Below are 17,169 nucleotides of genomic sequence, written 5' to 3' on the forward strand. Positions count from 1 at the left end.
TGATACGTCTGAGTGCCATTTAGAAGTTGGAATACTTATTGTGTTATCTATTTTTGATAAGAGAGCATATAATTTGGATAAAGCTTTGGGGGCAGATGTTTTGAAGAATTTAACGGTCGTAGGATTAGTTTCCCATGTTGTTTTGTTGAATCTTGCGCTGATTACAGATTTGATTTGTATATATTCTAGAAATTTATTAGGATTGATTGCATATTGTGTTATTAAACTTTTAAAAGAGATAAAACTGTTTGCATTGATGATATCCCCAAGGCATCCGACTCCCTTATCATACCATGTTGGAAAGTTCAATGGCTTCTTGTTTAAAAGAAAATCAGGATTATTCCAAATAGGCGTAAATTGGCATGGAGTGAGCGGGGACCCAGTTATTTTCAAAAACTCCCACCAAGCTGTTAAAAAAAATGCCTTTTCCATACTTCTGCCAGCCAACAAAGGACAATAACCCTGGCTTTTGATGGCGGCGACAACAACCGCCATGGACTAAAAGCAGCGGTCCATCAGATAAGTGTTGACCTGGGTGGGATGAGTCCTTGAGGATGCTGTTTGCTCCAATGTATGTGTTCCAATCACTCTACCACAAAAAAAATAAGAGTCGTAGAAATGATTGGATACTCAAGACAGCCATGACATAAACTTTTGACTGCGACTGTATGTGACTCCTATTGGCGACATTGTCATCCACCTCTTGTTAGCATTTTTTTACGATTTTGAATGCATAAAAAAACAGAAAGACGTGTCTCCTTGCCTCACATAAAGGTGGGGAATGACAGGAGAACGTCTTAAAAAATTTGAACGAAATATGGATTTACACCAAAATGTAACAAATACCGGTAAAAAAAATGCCTTTTCCATACTTCTGCCAGCCAACAAAGGACAATAACCCTGGCTTTTGATGGTGGCGATAACAACCGCCATGGACTAAAAGCAGCGGTCCATCAGATAAGTGTTGACCTGGGTGGGATGAGTCCTTGAGGATGCTGTTTGCTCCAATGTATGTGTTCCAATCACTCTACCACAAAAAAAATAAGAGTCGTAGAAATTATTGGATACTCAAGACAGCCATGGCATAGCAATGTAAACTTTTGACCGCGACTGTATGCGACTCCTATTGGCGACATTGTCATCCACCTCTTGCTAGCATTTTTTTACGATTTTGAATGCATAAAAAAACAGAAAGACGTGTCTCCTTGCCTCACATAAAGGTGGGGAATGACAGGAGAACGTCTTAAAAAATTTGAACGAAATATGGATTTACACTAAAATGTAACAAATACCGGTAAAAAAAAGGCCGTTTGCATACTTCTGCCAGCCAACAAAGGACAATAACCCTGGCTTTTGATGGCGGCGATAACAACCGCCATGGACTAAAAGCAGCGGTCCATCAGATAAGTGTTGACCTGGGTGGGATGAGTCCTTGAGGATGCTGTTTGCTCCAATGTATGTGCTCCAATCACTCTACCACAAAAAAAATAAGAGTCGTAGAAATTATTGGATACTCAAGACAGCCATGACATAAACTTTTGACCACGACTGTATGTGACTCCTATTGGCGACATTGTCAACCACCTCTTGCTAGCATTTTTTTACGATTTTGAATGCATAAAAAAAACAGAAAGACGTGTCTCCTTGCCTCACATAAAGGTGGTGAATGACAGGAGAACGTCTTAAAAAATTTGAATGAAATATGGATTTACACCAAAATGTAACAAATACCGGTAAAAAAAAATGCCGTTTGCATACTTCTGCCAGCCAACAAAGGACAATAACTCTGGCTTTTGATGGCGGCGATAACAACCGCCATGGACTAAAAGCAGCGGTCCATCAGATAAGTGTTGACCTGGGTGGGATGAGTCCTTGAGGATGCTGTTTGCTCCAATGTATGTGTTCCAATCACTCTACCACAAAAAAAATAAGAGTCGTAGAAATTATTGGATACTCAAGACAGCCATGACATAAACTTTTGACCACGACTGTATGTGACTCCTATTGGCGACATTGTCAACCACCTCTTGCTAGCATTTTTTTACGATTTTGAATGCATAAAAAAACAGAAAGACGTGTCTCCTTGCCTCACATAAAGGTGGTGAATGACAGGAGAACGTCTTAAAAAATTTGAACGAAATATGGATTTACACCAAAATGTAACAAATACCGGTAAAAAAAAAGCCTTTTCCATACTTCTGCCAGCCAACAAAGGACAATAACTCTGGCTTTTGATGGTGGCGATAACAACCGCCATGGACTAAAAGCAGCGGTCTATCAGATAAGTGTTGACCTGGGTGGGATGAGTCCTTGAGGATGCTGTTTGCTCCAATGTATGTGTTCCAATCACTCTACCACAAAAAAAATAAGAGTCGTAGAAATTATTGGATACTCAAGACAGCCATGGCATAGCAATGTAAACTTTTGACCGCGACTGTATGTGACTCCTCTTGCTAGCATTTTTTTACGATTTTGAATGCATAAAAAAACAGAAAGACATGTCTCCTTGCCTCACATAAAGGTGGTGAATGACAGGAAAACGTCTTAAAAAATTTGAACGAAATATGGATTTACACCAAAATGTAACAAATACCGGTAAAAAAATGCCGTTTGCATACTTCTGCCAGCCAACAAAGGACAATAACTCTGGCTTTTGATGGCGGCGATAACAACCGCCATGGACTAAAAGCAGCGGTCCATCAGATAAGTGTTGACCTGGGTGGGATGAGTCCTTGAGGATGCTGTTTGCTCCAATGTATGTGCTCCAATCACTCTACCACAAAAAAAATAAGAGTCGTAGAAATTATTGGATACTCAAGACAGCCATGGCATAGCAATGTAAACTTTTGACCGCGACTGTATGCGACTCCTATTGGCGACATTGTCATCCACCTCTTGTTAGCATTTTTTTACGATTTTGAATGCATAAAAAAACAGAAAGACGTGTCTCCTTGCCTCACATAAAGGTGGTGAATGACAGGAAAACGTCTTAAAAAATTTGAACGAAATATGGATTTACACCAAAATGTAACAAATACCGGTAAAAAAAATGCCTTTTCCATACTTCTGCCAGCCAACAAAGGACAATAACCCTGGCTTTTGATGGTGGCGATAACAACCGCCATGGACTAAAAGCAGCGGTCCATCAGATAAGTGTTGACCTGGGTGGGATGAGTCCTTGAGGATGCTGTTTGCTCCAATGTATGTGTTCCAATCACTCTACCACAAAAAAAATAAGAGTCGTAGAAATTATTGGATACTCAAGACAGCCATGGCATAGCAATGTAAACTTTTGACCGCGACTGTATGTGACTCCTCTTGCTAGCATTTTTTTACGATTTTGAATGCATAAAAAAATAGAAAGACATGTCTCCTTGCCTCACATAAAGGTGGTGAATGACAGGAGAACGTCTTAAAAAATTTGAACGAAATATGGATTTACACCAAAATGTAACAAATACCGGTAAAAAAAATGCCGTTTGCATACTTCTGCCAGCCAACAAAGGACAATAACCCTGGCTTTTGATGGCGGCGATAACAACCGCCATGGACTAAAAGCAGCGGTCCATCAGATAAGTGTTCTTCCCCCCCTGCTACGTGACACACTACGTGGAGCAGCTGGACTAGGGACCGGCGGGGAGTCGGCGTTAAAGAGACTGCAGGGGTTGGCGGGTCAGACCAGGCTGACACTCTGGGATCAGCGTTAAGATTGTTTCCATCGGAAAGAATGCAGAGAATGAACAAGATGATCTACCAGCGACTTTACTCTGACAACACTCCTAATAGACACACACACACACGCACACACACTTTTTTAGATATGCACTCTTACTGTTTTTGTGTATACATTGTGCCGCATTTACTCATTAAAGCTATACCTCTGTTGACAGGAAATGCGGAAGCGTGACATTAACACCCCTGAAAGTAGTCATTGGGTGCTACATTGTGTAGTTCAGTGTTTTTCAACCACTGTGCCGCGTGCCGTGAGAGATTATGTAATTTTACCTATTTGGGTTAAAAAATATTTTTTGCAAACCAGTAATTATAGTCTGCAAATGATGTGTTGTTGTTGAGTGTCGGTGCTGTCTAGAGCTCGGCAGAGTAACCGTGTAATACTCTTCCATATCAGTAGGTGGCAGCAGGTCGCTAATTGCTTTGTAGATGTCGGAAACAGCGGGAGGCAGGGTGCAGGTAAAAAGGTGTCTAATGCTTAAACCAAAAATAAACAAAAGGTGAGTGCCCCTAAGAAAAGGCATTGAAGCTTAGGGAAGGCGATGCAGAACGAAAACTAAAACTGAACTGGCTACAAAGTAAACAAAAACAGAATGCTGGACGACAGCAAAGACTTACTGCGGAGCAAAGACGGCGTCCACAATGTACATCCGAACATGACGTAGCAATCAACAATGTCCCCACTAAAAAGGATGAAAACAACCGGAATATTTTTGATTGCTAAAACAAAGTAGAAATATCGCTCAAAGGAAGACATGAAACTGCTAGGAAAACACCAAAATAAGAGAAAAAGCCACCAAAATAGGAGCACAAGACAAGAACTAAAACCCTACACTCAGGAAAACAGCAAAAAAAACCTCAAAAGTTGGAATTGGGGGTTAAATCACCAAAAATTATTCCCGGGCGCGGCCACCGCTGCTGCTCACTGCTCCCCCCACCTCCCAGGGGGTGATGGGTCAAATGCAGAGAATAATTTCGCCACACCTGGTGTGTGTGTGACAATCATTGGTACTTTATTTTATTATTTATTATTTTAAAATAAGTCAGGGTGTGATGTGACAGGTGGTGACAGTACACCTACTTTGAGACAAGAGCTATAGTGATGCATGCTGGGTTATGCTTTAAAGTCATATCCAACAATTGCGACAACGACTTTTTATTGTCAACTGAGTTTTGTTTTTTAATGATTTCTACTGGTGGTGTGCCTCCGCATTTTTTCAACGCAAAAAAAATTGTGCCTTGGCTCAAAAAAGGTTGAAAAAGACTGTATAGTTAGCTTGGTGTGCTGGCTAACTAGGTATTTGCTACAGTAGCCCTATTCCTGGGCGAATCATTTTGCAATGCAGTCTGCTGAAAATGATGGAAAGCGCTGTACGCAGCAACTGACGCGGTGGTCAAAGTTGGAAGTGCTACAAAACACATTCTAAGATATTCAACACTCAACTGGATAGGGCACCCGTCGCCCCAATTTGTCACGTTTCATGTGTCAGGTAAACCGCGACAAATGGGGCCGTATGAATCCCCTTCCTACTGTAGCTCATATATTTGATACATTCAAATATTTTTTGTCAAATTGTGAAACTACGGATAAGCGGAAGAAGATGGATGGATGGAAATTGTGAAACTTAAAAACGTTGCTCGGAGCAACGAATGAAGAATCCTTTCGAGCTTTCACTTTCGGTTTAAGGCAAAAACAGGAAGTACATGTTCAACTCGCAACACCTGCCATGAGCAAATTTGTTCAAAAGATGGCGCCATAGCACAAAAAGTAACACACCCTTTCAGTCCTCTGCTTTGGTTAATGAAAATTACTGAACACAAAACATTATGTCAATTAGCGGAAAAAAACAAAAAACAAACATAAATTAGGTGCACCGTTTTATAAGCCGCAGGGTTCAAAGTGTAGGAAAAAAGTAGCTGCTTATAGTCCGGAATTTACGGTATATATGAATCACAGTAAATGAAGGATTCATATGGTCCCATTTGTGGGTGGATCTAGCATGAGAGGAGGAGGCGGGGTTAATCATTTTGCAATGCAGTCTGCTGAAAATGATGGAAAGCGCCACTCCACGTAGCAACTGGCGTTGTGGTCAAAGTTGGAGTTGCCACAAAACACATTTTAAGATATACATTTGCTGCTGACTAGATAGATAGAAGGATGTATGGATGAGTGGACGAATGGATGGCTGGATGGATTGATGGATGGATGGATGCAATAATATAAACACATATTGATTACATCATGATACCACGTGCAAATATACATGAAAACACTCCTCCAGACATCACACATGGGATGGTATAGTAACTATGAACTATTTTTAGTCAAATTGTGAAACTTAAAAACGTTTGTGAACACAAAACATTGTCAATTAGCGCAAAAAAAACAACAACCATAAATTAGGCGCACCGTTTTATAAGCCGCAGGGTTCAAAGTGTAGGGGAAAAAGTAGCCGCTTATAGTCCGGAATTTATAATACGATTTTATATAATTATACAACCATTTCTTAAATAAAAATACAAATAAATACTTAATGTCTGCTTGAGGTCAAAGTATGTTATCCAACAAGTTGTACACTGTAAAAACGACAAAATATTTTACGGTCAAAGCTGATAGCTCATGTGCCAGAATTTTACTGTAAAAAAATGGTAGTACCGTTTGTCCATTTACAGTAAAGCACGATAACAAAACTTGTCCAAAACATTGTCAATTAGCGGGGGAAAAAAATACATAAATTATGTGCACCGTTTTATAAGCCACAGGGTTCAAAGTGTAGGAAAAGAGTAGCTGCTTTTAGTCAAGAATTTACAGTATATATGACTCACGGTAAGGAAAGGATTCATATGATCCCATTTGTGGGTGGATCTAGCATGAGAGGAGGAGGCGGGGTTAATCATTTTGCAATGCAGTCTGCTGAAAATGATGGAAAGCTCCGCTCCACGTAGCAACTGGCGTTGTGGTCAGAGCTGAAATTGCCACAAAACACATTTTAAGATAAACATTTGCTGCTGACTAGATAGATAGAAGGATGTACGGACTAGTGGATAGATGGATGGATGGATGCAGTATTATAAACACAAATTGATTACATTATGATAGCACGTGCAAATATACATGAAAACACTCCTCCAGACATCACACATGGGACGGTTTAGTAAGTACGAAATATTTTTTGTCAAATTGTGAAACTTAAAAAACGTTACTGAACACAAAACATTGTCAATTAGCGAAAAAAAGAAAAAGAAAACAGAAATTAGGCACACCGTTTTATAAGCCGCAGGGTTCAAAGTGTAGGGGAAAAGTAGCCGCTTATAGTCCGGAATTTACGGTATATATGAATCACGGTAAGGAAATGACTCATATTTGTGGGTGGATCTAGCATGAGAGGAGGAGGGCGGGGTTAATCATTTTGCAATGCAGTCTGCTGAAAATAATGGAAAGCGCCACTCCACGTAGTAACTGGCGTTGTGGTCAGAGCTGAAATTGCCACAAAACACATTTTCAGATAAACATTTGCTGCTGACTAGATAGATAGAAGGATGTATGGATGAGTGGACGAATGGATGGCTGGATGGATTGATGGATGGATGGATGCAATAATATAAACACATATTGATTACATCATGATACCACGTGCAAATATACATGAAAACACTCCTCCAGACATCACACATGGGATGGTATAGTAACTATGAACTATTTTTAGTCAAATTGTGAAACTTAAAAACGTTTGTGAACACAAAACATTGTCAATTAGCGCAAAAAAAACAACAACCATAAATTAGGCGCACCGTTTTATAAGCCGCAGGGTTCAAAGTGTAGGGGAAAAAGTAGCCGCTTATAGTCCGGAATTTATAATACGATTTTATATAATTATACAACCATTTCTTAAATAAAAATACAAATAAATACTTAATGTCTGCTTGAGGTCAAAGTATGTTATCCAACAAGTTGTACACTGTAAAAACGACAAAATATTTTACGGTCAAAGCTGATAGCTCATGTGCCAGAATTTTACTGTAAAAAAATGGTAGTACCGTTTGTCCATTTACAGTAAAGCACGATAACAAAACGTGTCCAAAACATTGTCAATTAGCGGGGTGAAAAAAATACATAAATTATGTGCACCGTTTTATAAGCCACAGGGTTCAAAGTGTAGAAAAAGAGTAGCTGCTTTTAGTCAAGAATTTACAGTATATATGAATCACGGTAAGGAAAGGATTCATATGATCCCATTTGTGGGTGGATCTAGCATGAGAGGAGGAGGCGGGGTTAATCATTTTGCAATGCAGTCTGCTGAAAATGATGGAAAGCTCCGCTCCACGTAGCAACTGGCGTTGTGGTCAGAGCTGAAATTGCCACAAAACACATTTTAAGATAAACATTTGCTGCTGACTAGATAGATAGAAGGATGTACGGACTAGTGGATAGATGGATGGATGGATGCAGTATTATAAACACAAATTGATTACATTATGATAGCACGTGCAAATATACATGAAAACACTCCTCCAGACATCACACATGGGACGGTTTAGTAAGTACGAAATATTTTTTGTCAAATTGTGAAACTTAAAAAACGTTACTGAACACAAAACATTGTCAATTAGCGAAAGAAAAAAAAAGAAAACAGAAATTAGGCACACCGTTTTATAAGCCGCAGGGTTCAAAGTGTAGGGGAAAAGTAGCCGCTTATAGTCCGGAATTTACGGTATATATGAATTACGGTAAGGAAAGGACTCATATTTGTGGGTGGATCTAGCATGAGAGGAGGAGGCGGGGTTAATCATTTTGCAATGCAGTCTGCTGAAAATAATGGAAAGCGCCACTCCACGTAGTAACTGGCGTTGTGGTCAAAGCTGAAATTGCCACAAAACACATTTTCAGATAAACATTTGCTGCTGACTAGATAGATAGAAGGATGTACGGACTAGTGGATAGATGGATGGATGGATGCAGTATTATAAACACAAATTGATTACATTATGATAGCACGTGCAAATATACATGAAAACACTCCTCCAGACATCACACATGGGACGGTTTAGTAAGTACGAAATATTTTTTGTCAAATTGTGAAACTTAAAAAACATTACTGAACACAAAACATTGTCAATTAGCGAAAGAAAAAAAAAGAAAACAGAAATTAGGCACACCGTTTTATAAGCCGCAGGGTTCAAAGTGTAGGGGAAAAGTAGCCGCTTATAGTCCGGAATTTACGGTATATGTGAATCACGGTAAGGAAAGGACTCATATTTGTGGGTGGATCTAGCATGAGAGGAGGAGGCGGGGTTAATCATTTTGCAATGCAGTCTGCTGAAAATAATGGAAAGCGCCACTCCACGTAGTAACTGGCGTTGTGGTCAAAGCTGAAATTGCCACAAAACACATTTTAAGATACAAATTTGCTGCTTACTAGATAGATATAAGGATGTATGGATGAGTGGATGGATGGATGGATGGATGGATGGATGAAGTATTACAAACACAGATTGATTATGATAGCATGTTAAAATATACATGAAAACACTCCTCCAGACATCACACATGGGACGGTTTAGTAAGTATGACATATTTGTAGTCAAATTGTGAAACTTAAAATCACAAAAACAAAAAAAAACTCATCATCATTTTGCAATGCAGTCTGCAGAAAATGATGGAAAGCGCCACTCCACATAGCAACTGACGTTGTGGTCAAAGTTGAAGTTGCCACAAAACACATTTTAAGATATTTAACACTCTACTGCCATTTTGCGCCTGAAGTGGATGGTGACTCCTCACCACATCGTCACTTTTCGTGTGTCAGGTAAACTTCCTACTGAGTTTGGGACGGGCCTCCGAGAGCATGGTCATGCTAACACATGGAGCACAGTGCACTGTTAAAGGGGACATAAATGCAGCTCCTCACGCTCTTCCCATAAAGCGCGACCACAATGATACAAGACTAATAAAAAACGTGCTTGCACGGAAAAGCACTAATGGGGGGGGAAACCGGGGCCTTACAGGAACAAACAACACTTTCGGATCACAGAAAACCTCTCAGGTGATCACGTGACCACCGGCAGGCAGCCTGACTTCCTGGTGGAGAAACAATCAACTGACATTCTATCCCCGCTTCCTTTTTCCGGGAAGAAAATGTATTAATACCCTCGATCTGACGAAGGTGGGCCGCGGCGGAAAATGTCAGGAGACGGCGTGGACTTTACGACTCGAGAGAGCGATATTCCTCACGTTTAATCATCATAAAAGGAAAGGTCTGGCGGGGCTCAGAGGCAAAACAGGAAGTATGAGCGCGGGGAAGAAAAGCCTACAGTGAGCGTTGACGTCTATTTCCAGGTGTCAGTTTGCAATTAAAAACTATTTTAACTGAGCTTCCAGCTTTACAGCCGCGACCTTTTTATGGACTGCTTCTTGCGGGTTTAAAGTCCACGCCACCAGGAAGTTGCCCCGTTGCAGTTGGAACCGTGAACTCGTACTCATATGCAAATACATATTTGTTTATCCATCACAGCGATCCTCAAACGCTTTTACACCATCGTGACCGACATTGAAATACTGTAGCGTAGTAGGCCTAAGTCAGGGGTCGGCAACCAAAAACGTTGAAAGAGCCATGTTGGGCCAAAAATACAACAACAAAAAATGTCTGTTTGGAGACGCAAAAAAATTAAAAGTCTTATATAAGTTTTATAATGAAGTCAACACATGATATAAGTGTCTATATTAGCTATGATAGCCTACTATCAAAATGACTTGAAAAGTCTTATATAAGTGTTATAATGAAGACAACACATGATGTAAGTGTTTATATTAGCCTACTATCAAAATTACTTGAAAATTCTTAAAATAAGTGTTATAATGAAGTCAACACAGGGTATAAGTGTCTAAATTAGCCTACTATCAAAATGACTTGAAAAGTCTTAAAATAAGTGTTATAATGAAGTCAACACATGATATAAGTGTCTATATTAGCTATGATAGCCTACTATCAAAATGACTTGAAAAGTCTTATATAAGTGTTATAATGAAGACAACACATGATGTAAGTGTTTATATTAGCCTACTATCAAAATTACTTGAAAATTCTTAAAATAAGTGTTATAATGAAGTCAACACATGGTATAAGTGTCTAAATTAGCCTACTATCAAAATGACTTGAAAAGTCTTAAAATAAGTGTTATAATGAAGTCAACACATGATATAAGTGTCTATATTAGCTATGATAGCCTACTATCAAAATTACTTGAAAAGTCTTATATAAGTGTTATAATGAAGACAACACATGATGTAAGTGTTTATATTAGCCTACTATCAAAATTACTTGAAAATTCTTAAAATAAGTGTTATAATGAAGTCAACACATGGTATAAGTGTCTAAATTAGCCTACTATCGAAATGACTTGAAAAGTCTTAAAATAAGTGTTATAATGAAGTCAACACATGATATAAGTGTCTATATTAGCTATGATAGCCTACTATCAAAATTACATGAAAAGTCTTATATAAGTGTTATAATGAAGACAACACATGATGTAAGTGTCTATATTAGCCTACTATCAAAATTACTTGAAAATTCTTAAAATAAGCGTTATAATGAAGTCAACACATGATATAAGTGTCTATATTAGCCTACTATCAAAATTACTTGAAATTTCTTAAAATAAGTGTTATAATGAAGGCAACACATGACATAAGTGTCTATATTAGCCTACTATCAAAATGACTTTAAATGTCTTATATAAGTGTTATAATGAAGGCAACACATGATGTAAGTGTCTATATTAGCCTACTATCAAAATGACTTTCAAAGTCTTATATAAGTGTTATAATGAAGTCAATACATGATCTAAGTGTCTATATTAGCTATATTAGCCTACTATCAAAATTACTTGAAAAGTCTTACATAAGTGTTATAATGAAGGCAACACATGATGTAAGTGTCTATATTAGCCTACTATCAAAATGACATTAAAAAAAGTCTTATATAAGTGTTATAATGAAGACAACACATGATGTAAGTGTCTATATTAGCTATATTAGCCTACTATCAAAATGACTTTAAAAGTCTTATATAAGTGTTATAATGAAGGAAACACATGATATAAGTGTCTATATAAGCCTACTATCAAAATGACTTGAAAAGTCTTATATAAGTGTTATAATGAAGTCAACACATGATGTAAGTGTCTATATTAGCTATGATAGCCTACTATCAAAATTACATGAAATGTCTTATATAAGTGTTATAATGAAGACAACACATGATGTAAGTGTCTATATTAGCCTACTATCAAAATGACTTGAAAAGTCTTAAAATAAGTGTTATAATGAAGTCAACACATGGTATAAGTGTCTAAATTAGCCTACTATCAAAATGACTTGAAAAGTCTTAAAATAAGTGTTATAATGAAGTCAACACATGATATAAGTGTCTATATTAGCTATGATAGCCTACTATCAAAATTACATGAAAAGTCTTATATAAGTGTTATAATGAAGACAACACATGATGTAAGTGTCTATATTAGCCTACTATCAAAATTACTTGAAAATTCTTAAAATAAGTGTTATAATGAAGTCAACACATGATATAAGTGTCTATATTAGCCTACTATCAAAATTACTTGAAATTTCTTAAAATAAGTGTTATAATGAAGGCAACACATGATATAAGTGTCTATATTAGCCTACTATCAAAATGACTTTAAATGTCTTATATAAGTGTTATAATGAAGTCAATACATGATCTAAGTGTCTATATTAGCTATATTAGCCTACTATCAAAATTACTTGAAAAGTCTTACATAAGTGTTATAATGAAGGCAACACATGATGTAAGTGTCTATATTAGCCTACTATCAAAATGACATTTAAAAAGTCTTATATAAGTGTTATAATGAAGACAACACATGATGTAAGTGTCTATATTAGCTATATTAGCCTACTATCAAAATGACTTTAAAAGTCTTATATAAGTGTTATAATGAAGGAAACACATGATATAAGTGTCTATACAAGCCTACTATCAAAATGACTTGAAAAGTCTTATATAAGTGTTATAATGAAGTCAACATATGATGTAAGTGTCTATATTAGCCTACTATCAAAATGACTATAAAAGTCTTATATAAGTGTTATAATGAAGGAAACACATGATATAAGTGTCTATATAAGCCTACTATCAAAATGACTTGAAAAGTCTTATATAAGTGTTATAATGAAGTCAACACATGATGTAAGTGTTTATATTAGCCTACTATCAAAATTACTTGAAAATTCTTAAAATAAGTGTTATAATGAAGTCAACACATGGTATAAGTGTCTAAATTAGCCTACTATCAAAATGACTTGAAAAGTCTTAAAATAAGTGTTATAATGAAGTCAACACATGATATAAGTGTCTATATTAGCTATGATAGCCTACTATCAAAATGACTTGAAAAGTCTTATATAAGTGTTATAATGAAGACAACACATGATGTAAGTGTTTATATTAGCCTACTATCAAAATTACTTGAAAATTCTTAAAATAAGTGTTATAATGAAGTCAACACATGGTATAAGTGTCTAAATTAGCCTACTATCAAAATGACTTGAAAAGTCTTAAAATAAGTGTTATAATGAAGTCAACACATGATATAAGTGTCTATATTAGCTATGATAGCCTACTATCAAAATGACTTGAAAAGTCTTATATAAGTGTTATAATGAAGACAACACATGATGTAAGTGTTTATATTAGCCTACTATCAAAATTACTTGAAAATTCTTAAAATAAGTGTTATAATGAAGTCAACACATGGTATAAGTGTCTAAATTAGCCTACTATCAAAATGACTTGAAAAGTCTTAAAATAAGTGTTATAATGAAGTCAACACATGATATAAGTGTCTATATTAGCTATGATAGCCTACTATCAAAATTACTTGAAAAGTCTTATATAAGTGTTATAATGAAGACAACACATGATGTAAGTGTCTATATTAGCCTACTATCAAAATTACTTGAAATTTCTTAAAATAAGTGTTATAATGAAGTCAACACATGGTATAAGTGTCTAAATTAGCCTACTATCAAAATGACTTGAAAAGTCTTAAAATAAGTGTTATAATGAAGTCAACACATGATATAAGTGTCTATATTAGCTATGATAGCCTACTATCAAAATGACTTGAAAAGTCTTATATAAGTGTTATAATGAAGACAACACATGATGTAAGTGTTTATATTAGCCTACTATCAAAATGACTTGAAAATTCTTAAAATAAGTGTTATAATGAAGTCAACACATGGTATAAGTGTCTAAATTAGCCTACTATCGAAATGACTTGAAAAGTCTTAAAATAAGTGTTATAATGAAGTCAACACATGATATAAGTGTCTATATTAGCTATGATAGCCTACTATCAAAATTACATGAAAAGTCTTATATAAGTGTTATAATGAAGACAACACATGATGTAAGTGTCTATATTAGCCTACTATCAAAATTACTTGAAAATTCTTAAAATAAGTGTTATAATGAAGTCAACACATGATATAAGTGTCTATATTAGCCTACTATCAAAATGACTTGAAAAGTCTTAAAATAAGTGTTATAATGAAGGCAACACATGATATAAGTGTCTATATTAGCCTACTATCAAAATGACTTTAAATGTCTTATATAAGTGTTATAATGAAGGCAACACATGATGTAAGTGTCTATATTAGCCTACTATCAAAATGACTTTCAAAGTCTTATACAAGTGTTATAATGAAGTCAATACATGATCTAAGTGTCTATATTAGCTATATTAGCCTACTATCAAAATTACTTGAAAAGTCTTACATAAGTGTTATAATGAAGGCAACACATGATGTAAGTGTCTATATTAGCCTACTATCAAAATGACATTAAAAAAGTCTTATATAAGTGTTATAATGAAGACAACACATGATGTAAGTGTCTATATTAGCTATATTAGCCTACTATCAAAATGACTTGAAAAGTCTTATATAAGTGTTATAATGAAGACAACACATGATGTAAGTGTTTATATTAGCCTACTATCAAAATTACTTGAAAATTCTTAAAATAAGTGTTATAATGAAGTCAACACATGGTATAAGTGTCTAAATTAGCCTACTATCGAAATGACTTGAAAAGTCTTAAAATAAGTGTTACAATGAAGTCAACACATGATATAAGTGTCTATATTAGCTATGATAGCCTACTATCAAAATTACATGAAAAGTCTTATATAAGTGTTATAATGAAGGCAACACATGATGTAAGTGTCTATATTAGCCTACTATCAAAATTACTTGAAAATTCTTAAAATAAGTGTTATAATGAAGTCAACACATGATATAAGTGTCTATATTAGCCTACTATCAAAATTACTTGACATTTCTTAAAATAAGTGTTATAATGAAGGCAACACATGATATAAGTGTCTATATTAGCCTACTATCAAAATGACTTTAAATGTCTTATATAAGTGTTATAATGAAGGCAACACATGATGTAAGTGTCTATATTAGCCTACTATCAAAATGACTTTAAATGTCTTATATAAGTGTTATAATGAAGTCAATACATGATCTAAGTGTCTATATTAGCTATATTAGCCTACTATCAAAATTACTTGAAAAGTCTTACATAAGTGTTATAATGAAGGCAACACATGATGTAAGTGTCTATATTAGCCTACTATCAAAATGACATTAAAAAAGTCTTATATAAGTGTTATAATGAAGACAACACATGATGTAAGTGTCTATATTAGCTATATTAGGCTACTATCAAAATGACTTTAAAAGTCTTATATAAGTGTTATAATGAAGGAAACACATGATATAAGTGTCTATATAAGCCTACTATCAAAATGACTTGAAAAGTCTTATATAAGTGTTATAATGAAGTCAACATATGATGTAAGTGTCTATATTAGCCTACTATCAAAATGACTATAAAAGTCTTATATAAGTGTTATAATGAAGGCAACACATGATGTAAGTGTCTATATTAGCCTACTATCAAAATGACATTAAAAAAGTCTTATATAAGTGTTATAATGAAGACAACACATGATGTAAGTGTCTATATTAGCTATATTAGGCTACTATCAAAATGACTTTAAAAGTCTTATATAAGTGTTATAATGAAGGAAACACATGATATAAGTGTCTATATAAGCCTACTATCAAAATGACTTGAAAAGTCTTATATAAGTGTTATAATGAAGTCAACACATGATCTCAGTGTCTATATTAGCCTACTATCAAAATGACTTGAAAAGTTTTATGTGTTGTAATGAAGTCAACACATGATATAAGTGTCTATATTAGCCTACTATCAAAATGACTTGAAACGTTTTATATGTGTTATAATGAAGTCAACACATGATGTCAGTGTCTATATTAGCCTACTGTCAAAATGACTTGAAAATTCTTATATAAGTGTTATAATGAAGGCAACACATGATATACATGTCTATATTAGCCTATTATCAAAATGACTTGAAAAGTTTTATATGTGTTATAATGAAGTCAACACATATAAGTATCTACATTAGCCTACTATCAAAATGACTTGAAAAGTCTTATATAAGTGTTATAATGAAGTCAACACATGATGTAAGTGTCTATATTAGCCTACTATCAAAATGACTTGAAAAGTTTTATGTGTTGTAATGAAGTCAACACATGATATAAGTGTCTATATTAGCCTACTGTCAAAATGACTTGAAAATTCTTATATAAGTGTTATAATGAAGGCAACACATGATATAAATGTCTATATTAGCCTACTATCAAAATGACTTGAAAAGTTTTATATGTGTTATAATGAAGTCAACACATGATGTAAGTGTCTATATTAGCCTACTATCAAAATGACTTGAAAAGTTTTATATGTGTTATAATGAAGTCAACACATATAAGTATCTACATTAGCCTACTATCAAAATGACTTGAAAAGTCTTATATAAGTGTTATAATGAAGGCAACACATGATATAAGTGTCTATATTAGCCTACTATCGAAATGACTATAAAAGTCTTATATAAGTGTTATAATGAAGGCAACACATGATGTAAGTGTCTATATTAGCCTACTATCAAAATGACTTCCAAAGTCTTATACAAGTGTTATAATGAAGTCAATACATGATCTAAGTGTCTATATTAGCTATATTAGCCTACTATCAAAATTACTTGAAAAATCTTACATAAGTGTTATAATGAAGGCAACACATGATGTAAGTGTCTATATTAGCCTACTATCAAAATGACATTAAAAAAGTCTTATATAAGTGTTATAATGAAGACAACACATGATGTAAGTGTCTATATTAGCTATATTAGCCTACTATCAAAATGACTTTAAAAGTCTTATATAAGTGTTATAATGAAGGAAACACATGATATAAGTGTCTATATAAGCCTACTATCAAA

The sequence above is a fragment of the Nerophis lumbriciformis genome, linkage group LG08 (genome assembly GCF_033978685.3).
Source record: "Nerophis lumbriciformis linkage group LG08, RoL_Nlum_v2.1, whole genome shotgun sequence".
NCBI lineage: Eukaryota > Metazoa > Chordata > Actinopteri > Syngnathiformes > Syngnathidae > Nerophis > Nerophis lumbriciformis.